General features: G+C 44.1%; 1 protein-coding gene across 1 annotated transcript in view; it reads left to right on the top strand.

Annotated features, from left to right (window-relative positions):
* The window catches only part of CAMK2D (calcium/calmodulin dependent protein kinase II delta), a 563,004-nt gene that overhangs the window by 3,342 nt on the left and 535,566 nt on the right, over positions 1–24,096 (top strand).

Genomic DNA, 24,096 nt, shown 5'->3' with positions numbered 1-24,096 from the left:
TTATTTATTGGTCTCTATTTCTAGAACATTTATTTGTCTTGTTTTATAAATAAGTAACTTTAGGGCCCTTTTACTAAAGTGCAGTTTTATTTATTTATTTATTTTTTTTTTTTTGGGGGGGGTTTGGTGCTTTAACTGCAAAAATGAATACATTGCAAATGCAAAGGGTATGCAGCAATTTCTGTAGGTGTGCCTAGTGTATCTTCTGCAGCTATTGCACTGAAATGTTTAGCACCACACGTTAGAGAGTGCTTGCAATTAAGGGCCCTTTTACTAATTGACTAAAATATGACTAACACTATCCCCAGTGCAGGTCTTTCCTGTGTGCTGAGGCCACTTTCAGTGTGGCGGTAAAATGGCCCCATTTTCTTTTATTCTTTTTAACGGCCACACACATGGGGCTAGATTCGCTAACCTGCCCGATTGTGCCCAATCCGTGGCCGATCCGCGGCAGGCCGACTGATCCACAATGGGTCAGCATGCAAATGAGGGGAATCGGAGGAACGCCCCCCTCCCCCGACCACACGGATCGCTAGTGAGCGATCCTGAAGCATTCACAGACCATCTTCTTTGCCTGTAGAGGGTCTGCGCATGCTCTCCGCGCTGGAAACTTTTTTTTTTTTAAACCCCCCCCCCCTGCCTTCTGTCTTTAAAATGTGCTGCCACATTTCCCATGCTTTCAGGAAGCGGCTGCCCTAAGTTTAGGCTCCGGTGGGGGTATTTGCACTCGTGAAAGGGCCTTTCACTGCTTTTTTTAAATTTTTCGTGAGCGTGGGTTAAAACCACATGCTTGCGGTGCAGGGAACGGCGGAGAATCGTGGCAGAGAAGAGAGTGGGGGCAGGAGAGAGAGTCGGGGTAGCCAGCAAGATTCGAGGCAGAGAGTGTGGGGCGGCAATGGAGCAGGAGAGTCGGCAGGGACGTGTGCGACTGGCCCTCAGCAGTTGCTTGTTTTGGGATCGGTCAGCCTAGTCGGTGTTCCCCTTTTTTTTTAGTGAATCTCTGCCTACATTTGCATGCTGTTCTCCCTCATTTGCATGCACAGATCGGGTGTGGGAGGAAGGTTAGTGAATCGGAGTCGGGGTCGCAAAGGGTTTGCTAAGTGGTCGGGACTTGATCGGTGGGCTTACTGAACCTAGCCCTAATTTCCCCATTAGCACGTGAGCACTTACTGGCACCTATTTTCTAGGTGAAAAGGTCTCGCACGCTAACTACATGCTAATCAGTTAGCACGTGGCAATGTAGCTGTGCTAACCAATTAGCATAGAGCACAACTATTCTCCACCTCCCAGACATGCTCTCAGTGCTAAAAAATAAATTCTATTTTTTTACTGTGTGGGAAGCATGCGCCAATCCCAAAAGTACTGTGGGATGCCTGAACACACCCCGCAGTAGTACGTTTTTAACCTGCGTTTAACATGTGTTAGTACTTACCTCGGCTTAGTAAAAAGACCCCTTAGTGCTTCAACCCAAGTGACAGCTTGCTGTATGTCAGTGTATCGCAAACTGTGTGACACAGCAGATTCTAGGTGTGTCCCGACGAGACACCGGTAAGGAGGAGAGGTGCCGGCTGACTCCTTCTACGACGTGCCTCTCCTAGCCAGAGACACATCCTGTAGGCAGTCGGCCGGCACCGACAACTCTCCTCCTCGCCGGCGTCTCTCCTCCCCTCCCTGCATCTCCCGTCCTCCAGGAACCCCCACCGAAGAGACAGCGTCAGGATCGCGGCCCGAGGGCTTCCGCGCATGCGTAGATGTTGACGTGATGTCATTGTGCCGACGTCTGCATACTTCCGGGTGCTATCCGGCTGGGGCACTGGGTTTAGCGTGCCATTGGCTGAAAAGTTTATGGGACATTGCTGTAAGTATTAGGCACCAACTACAGCATGCAGTCTGGGCCCGATTCTATATATGTAGGCTAAGAATAGTATAGAATACAGCAGTTCGCCTGATTTAGGCCTTAAAAAAACCAACACATGATCATGTATGTCCTTACTGTCTAAAGCTCCATTGGCTACCATTTGAGGCCAGAATTTTGTTCAAATTTGGTGATATTTGTTTTAAAGTTTTGTTTGGATTGTTTCCTATCTACCTCTCTTGCCACTTTGAATTCTATAATTCTAACAAGAATACGCGAAGATCTTGTTGGTTTATGTTCCCGTCAGCAAAGGCATGTTGTAATAAAGAGATTTTTAGGGAAGACCTTGGCATTTCAGGCTAGTGCAATGAATTCCTATTCGAATGCTCTTATCCCTTAAACCCAATCTTATTATTTATTTTGAAAAAATTTTAAAACTTACTGTTTGAAAATTTTTTGACTTAACTGCTTTTTTTTTTTTTAACTTTCTAAAATATATTTGACAAGTATGATCCTTATTGTATGTTCCGTTCTTTTCTTACTTAGAACCGCCTTTGAGATAAATTTTGATTCTGATTCAATTGTATTCCTTTGAGAAACACTTGATAATTATTGTAATTCGCTTCATGTCCACCTTTTTTTTTATTGTAAACCACCTTAAACTGTCACCTAAAAAATTGGCAACAACTATGCAATGCTATAAAAGTTCTAACATTTAGGCTCACCCTATTTATGCCAGGTTTTTTTTTTTTGTCCTAAATGCCTGCGCCTAAGTTGGGTGCCCAACGGCTCCTAACTCAGAACAGGAGCCTAACTCAAAACCATGCCCATGATCTGTCTCTTAACCATGCCCACTTTTGACTACATGTTTTCCATTAGACACATAACTGTTGTAGAATCATGCCTATCAAATTAGATGCCTAACTTTTCAATTAACTCCACATGAGGCTGAGGTGCTGGCCCAGGGGCTAGCGAATGAGCATTTGCGTTTTCTGTATGTTGCCTTATTGGTGGCCAAATAGGGGGTGTTGCGCTTGTGGATGGATGAGACAGCTCCTGAGGTGGTGGTGTGGGAGCGGTCTCTTCGGGAAGTGGCCCAATGGGAATTGCGCAGGGTGGAGGAGGGTGCACGGGGGACCCTACCAGTTGTACAGGTCAGTTTGGGAGTCAGTCATAGATGAGGTAACTCTGCTGTGAGATTGCTACATGACATCCTCAACCACTCGGGGGGTGAGGGGGGAATTGGTCTGTGTTTTGTTCGGAGGGTATTTGGGGGATGTAAAATGTGCACAGACTAACATTCTTTGTTGCCATGTTCCGTGCACTTGTTATGGGGGGAGCTTTTCTGCTGAAGGGACCTTCTGGTTCCCGTAGGTGGGCTATTGCTGGGATTGACTTGTTTATTTTCTGATCACTCTGTATTGGCACTTTTCTTGTTATGTCTGTGGCTTTGTGAATAAAAATTATTACAAACAAACAAAAAGAGGTGTTGAGTGCCAATTATTGGTGCCAATTTAGCCTGTTAATTAAGTTAGGCCTACATGTGCTAGGCGTGCCGATGCAGGCGCCTAACTTTAAGTGCGCTTCATAGAATTTGCGGGTCTGTGCATTCTGGAGCTGATTCTACAAATGGCGTACTGATTGTAGGCGACAGAAGACATCCTACCACCATCTCACCAGCCAATTGGGATACACGTGTTAAAAAATAAAATCCATTCTATGAAGGACATCTACAATATAGGCGTCTGACTCGTGCCTACAGAGGCGTTTAGACACGCCTACTGACGCCCAAAACTGGTGTGGGTGTGATTTCCAGTGGAAGCGGCCTTGGGGATCGTAAGCATCCCTACGTGTCTCCGTAGGTGCAAAACAGAGGCCTTAAATGTAGGCCTGTAAAATGCTGGCGTACATTTAAGGCGTCTGTTAGAAAAAAAAAAAAAGACAGGGTTCTCTAAAGCAGTGGTTCCCAACCCTGTCCTGGAGGACCACCAGACCAGTCGGGTTTTGGGGATACCCTAATGAATATGCATGAGGGAGATTTGCATATAATGGAGGTGACAGGCATGCAGATCTGCTCCGTGCATATTCATTAGGGCTATCCCCAAAACCCGACTGGCCAGGTGGTCCTCCAGGTCAGGGTTGGGAACCACTGTTGATGCGTGATTGACACATGATCGGCGGCTGCCGAGATCAGCATCCTTTAGAGAATCGGGCCCTCTGTGCCCAGAGATCCCATTCCCTAACATAATGTGCAAATTAGCGCAAACCAATTGTCATTCTACTGAGGTAACATACTGTACTTATGTGGTAAAAGCACATTAGTAAAAGGGCCCCTGTGTTTCTAATGCTGGGAATTGGCATGTTTGCTGTCATCTCTCTTTATACTGTTCTCAAGACATTTCTGCAGAGCTGCCCTCCCTCTCAATGACGTCGGAGTGCTGAATTCTCTGCAGCTGTCCCTGCAAAGCACCACCTGTGCTACCGAATGTGTATCAGTGTGTCTGTTTGTAACGGGGGGGGGGGGACACCTTAGAGAGAATTGGGCAGAAATGTTCATTTTAGTGGTGCAATGTGATTAGTGGCTGTGATAACTGACAGTGTATTTTCAAGGGGACCATGAAGCATCCAGAATCTGTAGACATACTTTTAAAGGGACTAAACACATCACATACTGTAGACATGTTTCTTCCAATCCATTTGGACTCAGAATGCAGAAAATGAAATAACGAGTCTCTCTCTCTCTTTCACCCATACACAATCAATCTAACAGCAATATATATAAACAGCAACTCACTGCCGCTTTTACAAAGCCACACTAGCGGCTGCCATGCGGCAACAGCCCTGAAACCCTTTAAATCTCTATGGGCTTCGGGGTCGTTAGTGCAGGGCAGCCACTAGCACGGCTTTGTAAAAGAGGCCGTCAGTCTTGTAGGGCCCAATATTAAAAAAAAAAGCTGAACTTCTAAATTTGTGTCCCATTTTCAGTGAAACTTAGAAGTATAAGTAATAGGTTTTCAGCTGAAAATTGTCTTCATGTTTGAGCGTAAAAGTTATGGGGTTAATAATAAAAAAAAAAAAAAGTCTAAAAAGTGTCCAAAATGGCCACTTGGACGATCAAAAAGCCTGATCGTCCAAGTACCCCTAACCAAAGCTGGTTTTTAGACATATTTAAAAACAGCTTAGGCCTTTCCCCTGCCACTAAACGCACAGAGAGAAAAGAGGTGTGTTTAGAGGAGGGGAAAGGGCGGGCAGTGGGCGGGAGGTGGGCCGACCTATACCTAGGCGTACAACAGGTATAACCAAAACATTAACAGGTTGCCTAGTCGGCACTTAGACCTTTTTGACTTAGACGAAGTCAAACCAGGTCTAAGTGCCGAAAAAGGGGCCGCTGAGCTGATGGCCGCTGGCGCCATCAGTTCAGCGGCCCGGCAACCTATCCACCGCAACCATTGCGGCAGGAGAGATGCCTCATCTCCCCTACCGCGATGCCATCACTCCTCTACCCGAACTGCCGCGAACCGTGGCAGGAGAGATGCCCTATCTCTCCTGCCGCGGGTCGCGGCAGCTCGGGTAGAGGAGTGATGGCATCACGGTAGGGGAGATGAGACATCTCTCTTGCTATGATGCATCACCCACACACATACAACATCGGGGCAAGAGGGAGCCCAAGCCCTCTTGCCTCGCGGCAGCCGCAGCACCCTCCGATCGATATTGGGCAAGAGGGAGGCCAAGCCCTCTTGCCCTTGTGGCAGCTGCGGCACCCCCGATGATATCGGGGCAAGAGGGAGCCCAAGCCCTCTTTCCCCGGCGATCGTGCCCCCCCCGACTCGATCTGGCCAGGAGGGAGCCCAAGCCCTCCTGGCCCCGGCGACCCCCCCTCCGATTTAACGGGCCAGGAGGGAGCCCAAGCCCTCTTGGCCCCGGCGACCCCCCTCCGATTTAACGGGCCAGGAGAGAGCCCAAGCTCTCCTGGCCCCGGCGATCCCCCCTACTGGATTGGGCCAGGAGGGACCCTAAGCCCCCCTGGCCCCGGCGACCCCCCTACCCCCCACCCACCACTACAATACAGGCAGGAGGGATCCCAGGCCCTCCTGCCCTTGACACAACCCCCCTCCCCCCAATGACCGCCCCCCCAGAACCCCCGATCGGACTCCCCCGCCGACCCGCGCCCCCCCGGCCGACTCCACGACCCCCCCACCCCTTCCCCGTACCTGAACGTTGGCCAGACGGATGGGAGCCAAGCCCGCCCGTCCGGCAGGCCAGCTGGGTCCTGAACGGGGCCGGATTGGCCCAGGCGGAAGAAACCCCGCTCACAGGTGGGGCCTGAGGCGCCTGGGCCAATCAGAATTGAGCTCATAGAATTTATGTGGACTCCCTTTATACTTTGGAACAAAATTTAAAATATACGAGCTTTTAATTTTTTTTTAAAGATTTGAATGGGTTAGGCCTGGTTCGTCTCAAGGCCTTTCTGTCTAGTTGTATATCTTCCCATTGATTAACATAGTCACATATAATGTAAAGTAATAATCCCAGCATAGGAAGACATAAGAATGAAGACCTTAGAACATAAGAATTTCCGCTGCTGGGTCAGACCAGTGGTCCATCGTGCCCACCAGTCTGCTCCCGCGGCGGTCCCTAAGTCAAGGACCTGAGCCCTAACTGAGTCTAGTCTTACCTGCGTACATTCTGGTCTAGCAGGAACTTGTCTAACTTTGTCTTGAATTCCTGGAGGGTGTTTTCCCCTACAACAGCCTCCGGAAGAGCGTTCCAGTTCTTCACCACTCTCTGGGTGAAACAGAACATTTGTACGGAATCTGTCCCTTTTTAACTTTAGAGAGTGCCCTCTCATTCTCCCTACCTTGAAACAGTCCTCAGTTAATGCATCTTAAGAGGAACAACAAAAAAAAATGCTTTAAATACTGGAACCTAAACTGTTTTGTTTTGTTTTTTTTTAACTATACTTGGCTTTTTTGATACTGTTTTATTTGGTGTTGATTGGTTTCATGCTATTTAAGGTTATTGATCATTTTATTATGTTCATCGAGTATTTCTCTCTGTCTCCTGTGCATATGCTTATGGGGTCTGCTACAGGTGTGATGGTTGTGATGGTGGGTCCTAAGTAGGATGAGGTTGCCAGCACCACCCCTTGGCCATCCCAAGGCAGTGGAGAGCTAGGAGGCATGCCTGAGGCCACAAGGAGTTGCTGTAGAGTTTGAAACTGGGCCTTCTGGTTTCCAGCTTGATGTTCTAATTATTAAGCTGCTCCTCTGCTGCATTACATTGAGTAATGCTTGCTTTAAGTTTTGCCTAGTGTTTGATGACTATATTTTAATGTAATTTATTGTACTGTGTGGCATGTTAGTGAAAAAGCATGCATGAGTGAGCATGGGTTCAGCCAAGGAAGGTCTTGCCTCACCTATTTGCTGCATTTCTTTGAAGGTGTGAATAAACATGTGGATAAAGGCAAGCCAGTTGGCTTAGTATATCTAGATTTTCAGAAAGCTTTTGATAAAGCTCCTCATGAGAGGGTCCTGAGAAAATTAAAGAGTCATGGGATAGGAGGCAATGTTTTGTTGTGGATAAGGAATTGGTTATTGGACAGAAAACAGAGGGTAGGGCTAAATGACCATTTTTCTCAATGGAAGAGAGTAAATAGTGGAGTGCAGGAGGGATCTATACTGGGACCAGTGCTATTTAACTTATTTATAAATTATCTGGAAATTGGAACAAGTGAGGTGATTAACTTTGTAGATGACACTAAATCTAATCTAATCTTTTATTTAATATACCACATCATCCCTGAAAAAGAGGGCTCAATGTGGTTTACATTAAGACTGCACAATATATTTAAAAATTTGTATGCGGACTGAAAAATTGCAGGCAATCATTAGAAAACTGGAAGACTGGGCATCCAAATGGCAGATGAAATTTAATGTGGACAAATGCAAAGTTATGCATGTCAGGAAGAATAATCCAAATCATAGTTACAAGATACTAGAATCCACTTTAGGGGTAAGCACCCATAAAAAAGATCTAGTTGTTTTCATAGACAATATGCTTCCACTTGGCCAAAAAAACAAACAAGATACTAGGAATTATTAGAAAAGGAATGGTAAATAAGACTAAGAATGTTATAATGTCTCTATATCACGGTTCACAGTCATTCACGCGTGGGACAAAGCCGCCCAGACAATTGGGCGCAAGACTCCAGTGTGCCGCCGGAAAAGTTAATTTTAAAGAGCTCTGACAGGTGTGAGGGGGGAACCCCCCCAAACACACTTTACTTAATACTGTTCGTGCTGCCTTTGGGGGGGGGTTGGGGAGTTGGAACCCCCATTATAGAGGAAACTTAACTTTTTAGGAAAAAGTTGTTTTCTATATAATGTGGGGAGTTGCACCCCTACCCCCCATGGCAGCACGAACAGTATTAAGTAAAGTTTGTGGTGGGGGGGTTCCCCCCTCACAACCCCATTGGAGCTCTTTAAAATTAACTTTTCCGGTGGCATGCTGGAGTCTTGCGCCCAATTGTCTGGTCTCAAATGTCGGTGTGGCTTTGTCTGGCGCCCTTTTGTCCCGTCACCCTATATCACTCCATGGTGCAACCTCACCTTGAGTATTGCGTAGAGAATGACACGGTAACAAAATTCATCACCGTTCCCATGCTTGTGAATAGCCATGGGAAACAATTCCGTGTCATTCTTTAGTGTCTATCTCAACCTCAGTCCTACACCAGCATTCTTTCAATGCAAGGGTTGAGGGTTAGTGGTTCTGCCCATTCATACTCTGATTCTTCCCTCTCTCCTTAAAGAATGACATGGAGATGGCTTCCCGCGGTTATCCGTGGGGGACAGGAATGGTGATGTATTTTGTCATCATGTCACACTGCATTTGGTTCTGGTCACCATATCTCAAAAAAGATATAGCGTAATTAGAAAAGGTTCAAAGAAGAGTGACCAAGATGATAAAAGGAATGGAACTCCTCTTGTATGAGAAAAGAATAAAGAAGTTAGGGCTTTTCAGTTTGGAAAAGAGATGGCTAAGGGGAGATATGATTGAAGTCTACAAAATCCTGAGTGGTATAGAATGAGTACAAGTGAATCGATTTTTTACTCTATCAAAAATTACTAGGGGTCACTCAATATAGTTACAGGGAAATATTTTTAAAACCAATAGTAGGAAATATTTTTTTCACTCAAGAGAATAATTAAGCTCTGGAATGCATTGCCAGAGGATGTGATAGAGTGGTTAACATTGTTGGTTTTAAAAAAGATTTGAACAAATTCATGGATGAAAAGTCTATAGTCTGCTATTGAGACAAACCTAGGAGAAGCCACTTCTTGCCCTGGGATGAGTAGCATGGAATATTGCTTCTATTTGTTTTTTTGCTAGGTCAGAGGTGTCAAACCCGACTGGATTCCAGCCCTCGAGGACTGGAGTTGCCCACCCCTGATCTAGCCCAATATTCTGTTTCTACAGTGGCCAATCCAGGTCACAAGTACCTAGCACAGGGGTGTCAAAGTCCCTCCTCAAGGGCCGCAATCCAGTCTGGTTTTCAGGATTTCCCCAATGAATATGCATGAGATCTATTTGCATGCACTGCTTTCATTGTATGCAAATAGATCTCATGCATATTCATTGGGGAAATCCTGACAACCAGACTGGATTGCGGCCCTTGAGGAGGGACTTTGACACCCCTGTGCTAGGTACTTGTGACCTGGATTGGCCACTGTAGAAACAGAATATTGGGCTAGATCAGGGGTGGGCAACTCCAGTCCTCGAGGGCTGGAATCCAGTCGGGTTTTCAGGATTTCCCCAATGAATATGCATGAGATCTATTTGCATGCACTGCTTTCAATGCATATTCATTGGGGAAATCCTGAAAACCCAACTGGATTCCGGCCCTCGAGGACCAGAGTTGCCCACCCCTGGGCTAGATGGACCATTGGTCTGACCCAGTATGGCTATTCTTATGTAAATCATGTATGAATAAATAGTATGTATAAATCATATTATTATCATAGAACACATAATAAATTAAAAATCCAAAAACTGATTTTAAAAAAAGGTTGATTCTAGATAGGATAACCATAACATCTTTTGACATACTTTTGGAGAAGGAAGAGTGTATGATGGCCATTTTTTACATATATGAGGCATGTCAGTGGTTTAAGCTATAGGCAAGTTTTTATTGGCAAGGACAAGAAGTTCACAATATGTGACTAGAAAGAATAGACTTAGAGGTAACTTAATGAAGCATGTTATTATTTCAGAAAGCTCAAGAACAGTACGTGGGTGGGTATGGGGGAGGAATTTAGTAGCCTGGAAGTGAGGGTAAAGCTGGAGATCTTCAGTCTTTGAGGAATTCGAGCAAAATGAACAGACTTAGGTGGGCCTTTCAGTCTTTATCTGTTGCTACCCACTGTTTCTATAAAAAGCTCTCTTCAGTTTTGAGATCAAACTAGATCAAGCCTTAATCCCAGCTTTCCATAGTATTTATTGTACAGGAGGCTCGTAAATCTTTGGATCAGCAAAGATCTTAAAAGAAGTGCAGTTTTGATTGCAATTTAAATGTATAATATGGTATAATATGAATCTCAATAATAGGGAGATATCTTATAATCCTCTGTGATATTTAAACACTAATGAATAATATTTTAAATCACAGCTCTAAAATTCTTGTTAAAATATATCAATATTATTACTTAATTGTGAATAACTCAGACCATATACCGTAACCCGTGATTCAGTGATAACACCGAACTGAGGTTAACTGGGGGACCATCATCGCCTTCACTGTCCCCTCTGCCATCCACATAACTATTACAAAAACAGTCACAAAATCAAAAGGAAAAAATCAAAATCAAAAATAACTTATCTGAAAAGGATGGACAGTTGACCACTGCTAAACCTCAGAGGTGTTAAAGTGACGAGTGCTTGTGAATATCAATCAAACATTTCTTTATCACACCATTCTGTTATCCCTGTCCCCCCCGACTCGAGTTTCAAGTCTTCTTCAGGGAGAGACACTGTTGAATATAAAATACTAAGGACAGAATCAGGTTAGAAACATTGAGTTGATAAAAGCTGCAATTTTAAATTCTTATTTTATCTTGTCAGAAGGACATGCATGACTATTTCTCTATGCTACTTTTTGATCCAGTAAATAACTGTTCTAGTTTTATGTTGTGTAGATGGCTAGTTTCTTGGATTAAATTCTTATTAGTGTGATGACATTACACTGGTGGACCCTCAGCAGTTTGAAGTTTCCCAATATATCACAGTGCATAAGCATGGTAGATAGTTGCCCACACTGTATCCATTAGAGCAGTGCTCTCAAACTAGGGGCCACATGCAGTTCGCCAGGTACTATTTTGAGGCCCTCAGTATGTGTATCATAATCATAAAACTAAAATAAAACAGGTTCTTGATCATATGTCTCTTTAGCTATAAATGACAATAATTATTATAAGACAGCCAAAAGGAAAGATTTATAAACTATAAAGAGTTTTACCTCATGCAAAATTGTCATTTCTTTAATAAGACATTAACAGTTTTTCTGAGGCCCTCCAAGTAACCTACAAATCCAAAAATGTGACCCCCTGCAAAGGGTTTGAGTCATAATGCACTTTCAGCCCAATTCTATATATGGCACCTAGAAAATCAGTGCCAACTAGTGCAGCACTAAGCGCAATTCTATAAAAGTTAGTGCAACTTATAGAATCATGCTTAGAGCCACCTAGGCGCCACTGTGCATCATACCTTTTAGGGCTCCTTTTATCAAGCCACACTAGCGGTTTTAACGCGCATAATAGCGCGTGTTAAACCGCCATCGCCTCTTGAGTAGGCCAGCACGGGGGTTAGCGCGGCTTGATAAAAGGAGCCCTTAGGCACACCCTTTTAAGCCAGGTTTTTCTTTGCCCTAAGGCCTGCATTCTGCATAGGACGCCCGGGACGGGCCTGCACCCACCCGAACTAAACCCGAGGTGGCAGCTTCAAATTTTCTCTCTCTCTCAAATCATAGTTAATTGCTGCAAGGTTCCATTGTAGGAGTCGTCACCAAGAATAATTGTAAATCACTATAGGTGAATCTCTTCATGAAAAACATAACATAACATCGTGCTTCTTAACCGCGTAACCATAAGTTCAACGCGGTTTACAAAAGATTATAAACAATATCATGAAGAACAAGAAGAGTTATTTGACCAAGTATTTTGAGAAAATATAGGTTTTCAACTGAGTTCTAAAATGTTTATAAGAACAAGCTGTAAGCAATAACGATCGAAATCCTTTATCGTGGGAAGCTGCTTGAACTGGAAAAACTGCGATTGATTAAATTATACTTTTTGGTGGAATCTCTATGGCACGCTTTTAAAATGGAACGTATGTGGCCATACAACAGAGACATTATAGGAAGTTTATGGATATTTGGGAGCCATTGACAAAATTCTGTAAGGCGTGATTGTTGATTTTCCCCTTTTGATAATATATGTCCAAGGTGAGAAAGGAAGATTTTTTTTTTTTAAATTTGAATGCAAATTTTTGGATAAGTAGAAGGGGGGGGATGATATATGTATATTGTCATAGAATATAATTCTGAGTGAATTTAAGTGCTGTTAAAGTGTAAGTGACTGTATAATATGTTGCACTTATTTTTTACTTTAAAATGAATAAAGATTTACAAAAAAAAAAAAAAAAAAGAAAGAAATGCTAAAGTATGATCAAGAAATTTCTTGCTTTTACAACCCTGTATGGATGGAAAAGTGAACAGGGCATGAGATCTTCTACTATGTTTATATGATGCTATAGAAAATCTATTGGCCATATAGAATGGAGCAGTGCCATACATAAACTTATAACTGAAATAGCACAACCTAAACAAGACACGAGCCTCCAAATAATAATCATATTTTGAAATCTTCTGCTCGGTGTGTGGTGGCAGCCAATATGGCAAACAAAATGCTAGGAATTATTAAGAAAGGTATAGAAAATAAAACAAAGAATATTAGAATGCCTTTGTTTCAATCTATGGTGCAACCTCACCTTGAGTATTATATACAATTCTGGTTGGCATATCTCAAAGAAGATAGCTTGGCATTAGAAATGGTTCAAAGAAGGCCAACCAAAATGATTAAGAGGATGGAGCTCCTCTCATATGAGGGAAAGGGTTAAGAGGTTAGGATTTTTCAGCTTAGAAACGCAGTGGCTGAGGAGATATGATAGAAATCTATAAAATGTTGAGTGGAGTAGAATGGGGGTAAATGTGAATTGATTGTTTTCTCTTTCAAGAAATACAAAGACCAGGGAATGTTCCATTACCATTGTATATGCTAGTTGGGATACCAAGAAAAGAATGCAAAAGTGATGCTAAATTTTGAGTGGATTCATGAACACCAAGAGGCTTTTGATATATTGGATTACAAATTACATCTATCTTTTCATATTCTGATTTTACTAACCTATTTAAATTAAAAGTTGCCAATTTTAGAGGGTTGTGAGCTATGGGGCTCATAATTGAAAGTGACAAACATCCAAAAACCGGCCTAAGTCGGCACTTGGACGAACATTGTCCAAATACGTCCAAGTGCCAATAATAAAAATGGGTTTTGGACGTATTTCTAAACGACCTAGGCCTTCATAGTGCCGCTGAACGACCAAAGATAAACAGGGCGTTTTAGGAGGAGTGTTGAGGGCAGGAGTTGGGCGGGATGTGGGCCGGCTTAGACTTAGTCGTACAGCATGTATAACCGAAAGTTATACAGCCCAGGATCGACGGAACTTGGACTTTGTGACTTAGACCATAAAACATGATCTAAGTCACAAAAACCCACCTAAAGTCACCAAATAAGCACTGCAAACACATAAAACAGACCCCCCCCCACACTAACACAGTGATCACCGACCCCCTCACCCCCATAAAAATATTAATCACATCTTTAAAATTCAGCCTCCAGACCATCATCACCTGGCCGCCTGGCATAGGAAAGCCTAGTCGTCTAGCACAAAGGCAGCTTAAGCTTTCTTGGGGGTGGGTTAGGGACTCATGGAGAGGAGGACCCATGCCCATAAACCCCTGTAATCACTGCATTGATACTTAAACATGTACACTCCCCTATACACCCCCAAAACCCTTTTTTACTAGCATATAAGTGGCTCCTGCAGCCATAAGGGCTATTAGGGTGGTAGGTAAGTGGGTCTAGGGGATTCTGGAGGTGGTTTGGGGAGGGGACTACCATGATCTATAAGGGAGCTGTAGTGAGGAGAAGACATGGCACCCTTTTTGTGAAGTTCACAGCAGTACCCTGTAAGGTACCCCACTAATTAGGTGGCATGTCTGGGTGTTCAGTCCAACACTTTGCAGACCCCTCCCATGTCCAACAGGGCTTGTTCTAGGCGTTTTTGACTTGAACGAAAAGTTGGACAAAAATGTGGTATAAAGATTGCCGATTTAGCGACTTGGACGATCAGATTAGCAGGACGTATAATTAGACGATTTTCGAAAGAAAAAAATTTTGGATGTAGTTTTCGAAAATGTGTCCTAGGCTGTTTTTTTACTTTGGACGACTTGCAACTTAGACGAAAATGGACTTAAACCTTCCTTTCGATTATTTCCCTCCACGTGTTCGATGCAAGATGGAAAGGAACAAGTAATCCTGTATGCGCTGAGTTTTGAGGATATCTGAACATAATAGCTATAATTTTAGTTCTTTCAAGCTGCAATTGTTAGCTCTTAAGTAGGCCACTATAAACAAGTTGAAAGAAATACTTCATGTTTTAGAAATAATAATAATAATAATAATAACTTTATTCTTATATACCGCCAACAATCTATGCGACTTCTAGGTCGGTTTACAATAAGAAACTGTAAATACAAATCAAGTGAAACTTACGAACAGCTACTTAAATGAGTATAGCATGTATATTTACGTATATTTCGAATGATACATGTAAACTGATTATATAATCTCAAAATATTGGCTTTTGTTGGTTTTAGCTAGCAGAACAAAAAGTTTGAAAATATTTATAAGCCTGCAAGATGTAATGCACATTTGGGTGCAGTATACTATGCAGAAAACCCATAATGGGTGAAAGAGAAAAAAGGGGTGAACCAATTAATTCTATTAAGAATTATACTATCTAAAGCAGTGGTTCCCAACCCTGTCCTGGAGGACCACCAGGCCAGCCGGGTTTTCAGGATAGCTCTAATGAATATGCATGAGAGCGATCTGCATATAATGGAGGTACCAGGCATTCAAATCTGCTCCATGCATATTCATTAGGGCTATCCTGAAAACCTGACTGGCATGGTGGTCCTCCAGGACAGGGTTGAGAACCACTGATCTAAAGCACCTACAGAAGGACTCCTTGTGTGATATACCATAGTCCAGTGGTTCCCAAACCTGTCCTGGGGGACCCCCAGCCAGTCAGGTTTTCAAGATATCCCTAATGAATATGCATGAGAGAGATTTGCATATAATGGAAGTGACAGGTATGCAAATCTCTCTCATGCATATCTCATTAGGGATATCTTGAAAACCTGACTGGCTGGGGGTCCCCCAGGACAGGTTGTGGGAACCACTGCCATAAGTCTGATTGAAAGCTATAAAACAATGCAAATTTATTTTCTTTTAAAGCTTAAAAAGTTACTTATTCTAAGTATTAACTATAGACTGTAAAAATTATACATAAAATATTTTACCACCTTCTCCTTCCCTAGTAAACCCAATGGTGCTTCAGTCTTATTTTAGAGGCTTTAAGAGATTGAGGCATTTAAGAGATATGATAAAGTTAAGACATTCCTGGTGGAGATACAGGAATTGTACAGACAAGAAACCAACAATGAAAGTTTATAGATAAAAGAAAATAACACACTTAAGAAGTAGCATTTGTGCCAAGGGTATTATGAAAAACAGTTGTATGACAATTTGCAGGGTTAAAAAAGGTTTGCATAAATTTCCTGAAAGAGAAGTCCATAAGCCATTATTAAGATGAACTTAGGGAAATCCACTGTTTATTCCTAGGATAAACAGCATAAAATCTATTTTACTACTTGGGACCTAGCTAGATACTTGGGACCTGGATTGGCCACTGTTATAAACAGGATACTGGGCCTGATGGACCTTTGGTCTGTTCCAGTATGGTGATTTTTATGTATCATATGTTTGTAATTGCTTTGAAAATGCTACAAAAGTATTATGTTGGATTGATGTGTGTCAAGATGTCATGTCAAGGTCAACTGCTTTGTAGCAACCTTGTTCAATAAAAGCAGAATATAAAATTTGTAGATTGGACATTGAATGAAAAGTGCTGGATACAAGCCTATCAAAGGAGCGTTGTGTCTTAGAGGTCTATTTCCCAGCCAGAAAACATCCTTGCAGTTCATGAATTTAACTTTACCTCGGGAAGCATTGCCAGTAGATTTTACAGTTTTAGAGCAAACTAGTGACAGGTTAAAAATGTTTCAGTCCTGACAGATATGTTCACGAGAGCTGTGCAAACATGAAATCGAACAAGGCAAAAAATGGTAATGAAATACTGCTTCATTTGTTTTGGTTGTCCGTGAAGAATTCACTCTGATCAAGGAAGACATTTTTGAATCGGTAATAAGAGTTATGAGAGATGTATGCAGTAGTTAAAATTCAGAAGGCGACTCCTATACAAGGGAACAGAAAATGTGGAGGATTTAACCATGTAATGTTCTAGGTGCCAAGAATGTTAAAACAAAATAGACTATTTCCTGAAGCTAGGTGTGGTGTCCTATAACAGAATATGTAATTCGATGAGATACCATTTTACCTAAGACTGTTTCATTAGGATGCTAGACTATTTCCTGACAGGGCTACCCTTGCATTAGGTGACTAGGCACTTGCCTAAGTAGAATTTTTGGGGTGACTAGTGTGTCTCATAGCAGCAAGAGCAACACATATTTAGATAGGCAGGCCTGCATAGAAACAGCAATGCCCTCTCTAAAGTTCCTCACTTCCTGCCCTCCCCCCTTAGGAAGTGATGTCATATGCAGCTACTGATATATAGAAGAAAGTGGCCTGCATGTGGTGGCTGTGTGAGAGAGTGGGTTGGGTGTGATGGGTTTTCAGATGAACTCTATCTTGTTGTTGCTGCAGTACTGTACAAGTCAAGAATCTAGTGATGACAGTAGGCCGAGCGAGGCACTGGAGCACAGGACATTCTGAGCAGTGGGAGGTGTCTTCATCCTTAAGTTTGGGCCAGGTGTTGAATTCCTCTCCTAGTTGCATACCTCCAGCCCCAGCAGTAGCACAACTTGAAGAAGAGAGAAGAGGTAGGCTGCAGGAAGCTCAGGATGTAGAGGAGAGGCACCATGTCCATGACCTACCATCATGCTAATTTGACCTGATTGGAAGATTCCATATAGGCTGAGACTGGGATAATATATGGGTAGTACTAAGAGGAATCCTGGGTAGTACCTGGATGGGGGACCACTGGGGAATAGCAGGTGCTGTAGGCTGCATGGGACTGTTGGGAAGGAGTGACAAAGTAGAGACGGTGGGGGGTGGGGGGAGGAGGGGGGAGAAATAAAGGCTGTTTTGCTAGCTGTGCCTAAGGGCAGGGACTAGATGGAGAAAGAAAAAAGGGGTGTGTTGGGGGGGGGGCAGAATTTGTTGTTAGAAATGTAGATTATTAAATTCATACTAATGCTCAATATAAATTTTCAAAATTTTATGGGAAGGGGGAAGGAAGCATGGCTGAAAATTTGCCTTGGGCCTGCTCTGTTTCCCGATGTTGAAATGTTTTGTGTGGAAGATGAAGTTAGTAATCTAGATCAGTGTTCTTCAACCTTTTTATACCTATGGATCGGCGGAAATAAAAGAATTATTTTGTGGACTGGCAAACTACTAAGACTGAAATTTTTTTTAAAACCCATCTCTGCCATATTCCTGCAGCTCAGTCCCTGTCCCGTCCCCGTCTCCATCCTGTGTGCAGGGAGTGGGGAAATAGAGAGAGAGATATCCATGGTGCATCTCTCCCACCCCCTCTCTCATCCCCAGATCATGTGCCCACCAACCCCATGCCCAACAGTTCTCCTTCTATCACCCCTCCAGCACCATGCCACACTTCTCCTTCCATTGGTAGTTGCATCAGAGGAGAAGCTTCCTCCCACACACATGCGACTGCAGGCCGGCAGGCTTTGCCGGCTTCAGTAAGTTTTTTTTACAAAAGCGCCGTGAAAGTAAGCGGGAGGGAGATAGATTTTGCCGTGGTTAGGGAGGGAGGGAGGGGACCGCATGCCTTCCCTCCCTTAAGTTTCAATTCTTTACTAACACGCCACAAAGGTAAGGGGGAGGGAGGGATATTTTTGGACCACTGAAGGGCAGTGAGGTGGCGAGAGGGAAGGGTGGATGCATGCAGGATGGGGCGGTGAAGGGGATGGCGGGGACAGGGATGGGGAGGTGAAGGGGACGGCAGGGATGGGGTCGGGGGGTGAAGGGGACCACAGGGATGGGGCGATGAAGTGAATGGTGGTCCGGTGACAGGGCAGTGATGGGGGACAGATATTTTTCCCCATGTCATTTTCTACTTCTTATCTTCAGCGCCAGCTGCACTTGTGTGCTGGGACAGCGCTCAGTGGCTCTTGCACGCTGCATGCTGCTGACCCGGTTCTGGTTCCGGGATATCCACGTGCAGCGTGCAAGAGCCACTGTTCACTGTCACGGCACACAAGTGCAGCTGATGCTGAAGATAAGGAGCAGCCAAGTAGGAAGGAAGATGGATATGTGTTTTCAGGGGACACTAATTCCTCACGGACCGGCAGGGAAATTTTGTGGACCAGCGGTTGAAGAACACTGATCTAGATGACTGATCACTAGTGGCATGTAAGATTGCCAGTTATATTTCAGAAGACATTGTAGAATCATGAAAAAAAAAATGACAAGTGCTTTAATGAAGCCTTGATATATTGGGTGCAGGATCTTCCTATACAGCAATGGATATAGCAGTCCAGTCATCAATAATAATAAAATGCTAGAGGCGCATGCGCTCTTAAAAATTCGTGAGCGCTGGCGCCCTGAGGTGTGCTTCTGTGCCAGTCCTCAGGGCGCCAGCGCCAAAGACACCAGCGACTCCTTCCTCCCGCTCCTCTTCAAAGCGGCCTGCTGAGGTTCACCAGCCACTGTAGCGAACCTCGCAAGCCGCTCTCCACCTGCAGAAGAAGGAGTCGCCGTGTCACCTCCTGCCCTCACTCGCCGCTGCCGCCGCCGCCACTGCCACTGATCCTCCTCTTCAGAGCAGCCTGCGATCGTGGCCGGCTTTAAAGAACCTCGCAGGCCGCTCTCCAGCTTCAGTAGCATGCTCCTTCTGATGCACGGGATCGCGTCAGAGGGAACGTGCTACCGAGTTGGAGAGCAGCCTACGAGGTTCGCTAAAGCCGTCCACCACAATCGCAGGCTGCTTTGGTGATGAGGAGCAGGCCAGAAGACGCCTGGATGTTGGGAGGGTAAGAAGGGAATCAATACCGGGAGCCAGGGGGAAAGGGAGCTGCTTTGGGGGGAGGGGTGTGCTGGGGGGAGACAGAAGGGGCCATGGAGAGATAGGGAGAGGGAAAGGGGGCTGCTTTGGGGGGAGGGGTGTGCTGGGGGAGACAGAAGGGGCCATGGAGAGATAGGGAGAGGGAAAGGGGGCTGCTTTGGGGGGAGGTATGCTGGGGACAGACAGCTTTGCTGGGGGGGGGGGAGACAGAAGAGGGCCATGGAGAGACAGTTAGGGAGAGGGAAAGGTGGCTGCTTTGGGGGGGAGGTGTGTCCTGGGGGCAGACAGCTTTGCTCAGGGGGGGAGACAGAAGGATATAGACAGCGGCCAAGGAGAGAGAGAGATAAAGAAACAGACACATATATTCTAGCACCTGTTAATGTAACGGGCTTAAAGACTAGTTTATATTATAATTTGCAATAAGCCAAACTTGCCATTTCATTAACTTTCTGAAGGGCATGTGAGCTCACTGAGAAAAAAAGCTTAACTTTTCCCACTGAAAATATGAGCAGTTGTGCTAGGGTGCAGCTCCATGAGTGTGTTGTATTTTCACTTGCTTACCTGGGTTAGGGCTTTGCTTTGCATGTGTTGTGTTACGGTACTTTTTTCTGCTTTCTTCTTTTCTCTTTTTCTGCATGTTATAGAATAAGTTCTGTTTTGGTCTGAGGTTTGCTGGCTGCTGCTTGTGGAGTTGGTATATTGTTACTAGATCCTCAGTATCTGTCACGTTAGGATATAAATCTTGCACTGTAACTATGGCAAATTTTACTTGTAAACTGTTGGTATCGATGGATCAATATGTAACCAGTACCAAGGCTAAGGAAAAAACTGTAATAAATTGTATCTGCTGGGACCCTGTAGATCAGGGGTCCCTCCTCGAGGGCCGTAATCCAGTCGGGTGTTTGGGATTTCCCCAATGAATATGCATGAGATCTATTAGCATACAATGAAAGCAGTGCATGCAAATAGATCTCATGCATATCCATTGGGGGAAATCCTGAAAACCCGACTGGATTGCGGCCCTGGAGGAGGGACTTCGACACCCCTGCTGGAAGAAAGTGCTGGCAGTTTTCATGAACTCCGATGGGGGGGAGTGTTTACTCATTGATGGGATCCCGATTTGACATTTTCCTAATGCTACAAGGGGAGGAATCATTTGGAGTAGGCTAGGATGAATACTACGGTTAAGCAGTGGCGTAGTAAGGGGGGTGGAGGCAGTGGGGGGCAGTCCGCCCCAGGCACCATCCGGTGGGGGTGCTGGCACCTGTCTTCCTCTCTGACCCCTGCTTCCTTCCTCGCCCCCACCCCCACTACTGGGCATGCACTTCCTTGCCCTGTACTTCTTTAATGTTCTGGCTCGAGCAGCAACCCCAAACTTGCTGCTTGCGCCAGCATCGGCATCTTCCTCCGACGTCGCTTCCTGGACCTGCGCTGGTGTGAGCAGAAGGTTGGAGTTGCCATTTCGTCGCCCGAATGATAAAAAGGTACAGGGGGAGGGAAAGAGGAGGTGCATGTGTGGCAGGAGGGAGTGGGGAAGGAGCAGATAAGGATTGGGGGGGAGAATATAGCTGGGGAGGGGTGTCTCATACTGCTCTTAAGAATACTGTGCAAGATGTCCTGGCACCGCTTTGCAGTTTGCAGGAAGGCTGTCATAGCCATACAGAAACTGACAGATTCTATAAAAGATGCCTAAAGTGGGCGGGGTTTGAGGCGCCTGGGCCAATCAGGCCCTAAGGCCCGCTATTTGATGGATTGTGGGCCTGCTGGACAGACGGACTTAGGACTCGTCCATCCGTCCAACTTTTTTACAGATACAGGGAGGGGGGTTTGCGGGGCCAGGGGTCGGCAGGGGGTCACGGGGTCAGCGGAGGTTCGGTGGGGATCGTGGGGGGGGGGGGTGCGCTGAGGCAGGAGGGCCTGGGATCCCTCCTGCCTGTATCGTAGTCGGAAGGGTGGATGGGGTCGTCTGGGCCAGGAGGGCTAGGGTTCCCTCCTGCCCAGATTGTAGTCAGCGGGGTGGGGGTGGGGAGTCACTGGGGCAGGAGGAGTTGGACTCCCTCCTGCCCTGATTGTTGCTGGGGTGGGAGGGATTCTGTAACCAGTATTCTTTTTGACAGACACCGGTTACAGAATCCAGCTTTTAGTCGAAGGACTGGCCCCTCCTTCGCGTAAAAGTCCTTGTTTTGGGTATTTGGGACTTAGGCATTTTTTAGGTTGATTATATGGTGTAAGTTTAGACATAGTGGTGGTCTGGGCGTTTAAACAGCTGAACGTAGAGGCAGGCCATTATAAAAAAGAAAAACTTTGGGGACATTTTTTTTATATAATTGCCATTTTCCCTGCTTCTACTTTCAACGTTTAGGGTCTTAGGCCAAAAGGGGACTTAGACTTTTTTTTTAAAATTATGCCCCTCTAAGCTTATATACCGAATCTTCTCTATAAAGATAGAACTTAGCACGGTTTACAAAAATTTAAAGAAAGGAGAATATAATAAGAATTAGTGATTGAATAGAGAGCACCAAAATTTACATTTTTGAAAATAGCCAAGTTTTCAGATGTTTTTGAAATAATTGGAAATAGCCCAAATTACGCAGCTGGACAGGAAAATTGTTCCAAAGCTCAATAGTTTTTAAGTAAAGAGATTTCCATAATTTTCCAATATAGATAATGCCTTTTAACGATGGGAAAGATAATTTAAGCTTTTGGATAGATCTGGTAATATCAGCTCTCACAGAATTCCAAGATAGGGGAATTAAAGGAGGGAGAGTGCCATTCAAGATCTTAAATGTTAGGCAGGCACATTTGAAGTAAACCCTAGAAATTACTGGGAGCCAGTGAAGTTTTAACAAAAGCGGAGAAACTTGATCATATTTGCTTTTTGCAAAGATCAACCTAGCCGCAGTATTCTGGATCTGCTGAAGTCTTTGAAGACTTTTCTTGGTTAGACTTAAATAGACCGAATTACAATAATCCAACCTCGAAAGAATGATTGATTGTACAAGGACAGCAAAATGTTGTTGGTGGAAACAGGATCTCACTTTCCTCAATATATGGAGACTAATAAAAACATTTTTTTGCCCGAGAATTAAGATGGCCATTAAATGAAAGTGTTGAGTCTATAATGACACCCAAAACTTTACTTGAGAATTCAATCTGCAGTGAAGATCCAGAAGGCAATGAAATGAATGAAGGTAGCTGATCTAATTTTGGGCCAAGCCAAAGTAGTTTTGTTTTGGACTCATTCAGCTTCATTTGTACAGTGAGGGTCCAAGATTGAAGTGTCATTATATATTCTATTATTTTCTCAGCAAGGTTAGTGAGATTCAAATCTATCTCAAGAAGGACAAAGATGTTGTCTGCATATGTATATAATGTTTCAAAGGGAAATAAATGGAAAAGTTTCAAAGTAGACATATAGATGTTGAAAAGAATAGGGGACAGAGGTGATCCCTGTGGGATTCCACATAACGGCTTCCAAGAAGATTACAAGGTGCCATTCATATTAACAGTATATGAGTGAGATCGTAAGAATTTCGAGAATCAGTCTAAAACTGTAGAATCAATGCCTAGCTCAGAAAGTTGGTAAATCAAAATATCAACATCAAAGGTCACAGATAGGTCAAATTGCAATAGAATTGCAAACTTATTGCGTGAATGTAGTTGCTGAACCTTTTGAAATTAATGCGACCAATAGAGATTCAGTACTGAAATTGGGTCTGAAACCATATTGGCAAGGTAAAAGTATGGAAAATCTCTCTAAATATGATGAAAGCTGAGCAGATATGATAGACTCTTAACATTTTTGGTCAGGAGAGGAATATTCACTATAGGATGATAGCTATATGGTGAAGATGGGTCTAGATCAGCTTTTTTCAGTAATGGGGTCAGAACAATGTGACCCATCTCTACAGAAAATAGACCTGATAGTAGGGCAGAATTTATAAGTCTGGTAAGAGATGAAATAGGCTGAGTAGGAATTTTCTCATATAGGTATGAAGGAAATGGATCCAAGACACATTTACAAGATCTTAAGGGGGACTGGGTTATAACACAGCCAAGATGTAGCCTACAGGTTAGTGTCACTGTCTCAGAACATCGCGTTCTGTGTTCAAAACCATGGTAACCAGATTTGCAGGGGTAGACAGTTGAAGTCTATTTAAATCAGGTCCGTGGTCTTTACAGGAGTGAGGGGGAGCGCTTTAAGCTGTGTTGAAGTGAAATTGTAACCTGAACCCACTGCTGTCAAAGTTGCAGGAAGCTGATTTTTAAAGACGTGTGGTTGAGGTTCGTGAGGTCCACGTTTTATCCAGACCCGGGGGCATTTCCCTAGTGGCTTTTGGAAGGGGCAGGAGCAATCCCTGAATACGCCTGCTTTGTGAGTTGAAAGTGGTGCTAGTTTACCTCTAGTGGTAGTTTTACAGTATTACCACTAGGGAGTCAAAGCTATTGGTGGTGCTTGATGCTGCTGGGGTGGGGAGGGGGGGGGGAGAGAGAGATTGGGAGTGGTGTTTCATGCTCTTGATTAGGATGGTGGTTGATTCTTTTGTTGTGAACCACTTTGAACCTTCTTTGGTGTAGTGGTATACAAAAATAAATTATTATTATTATTATTATTGTATCTTAACAAGTGCCTCAGGCTGGTGCAAATCCGACATAAAAATATTAAGAAATATACATCCATTTTCCCTAGAAAAATATGTACTGTATCTTGGGGCTCTATACATGTACGTACACTGTAATTG

The sequence above is a fragment of the Geotrypetes seraphini genome, chromosome 1 (assembly GCF_902459505.1).
Source record: "Geotrypetes seraphini chromosome 1, aGeoSer1.1, whole genome shotgun sequence".
NCBI classification, from domain to species: domain Eukaryota; kingdom Metazoa; phylum Chordata; class Amphibia; order Gymnophiona; family Dermophiidae; genus Geotrypetes; species Geotrypetes seraphini.
Note: the sequence above shows the minus strand (reverse complement) of the source record. Positions and strands in the feature narration are given on the sequence as shown.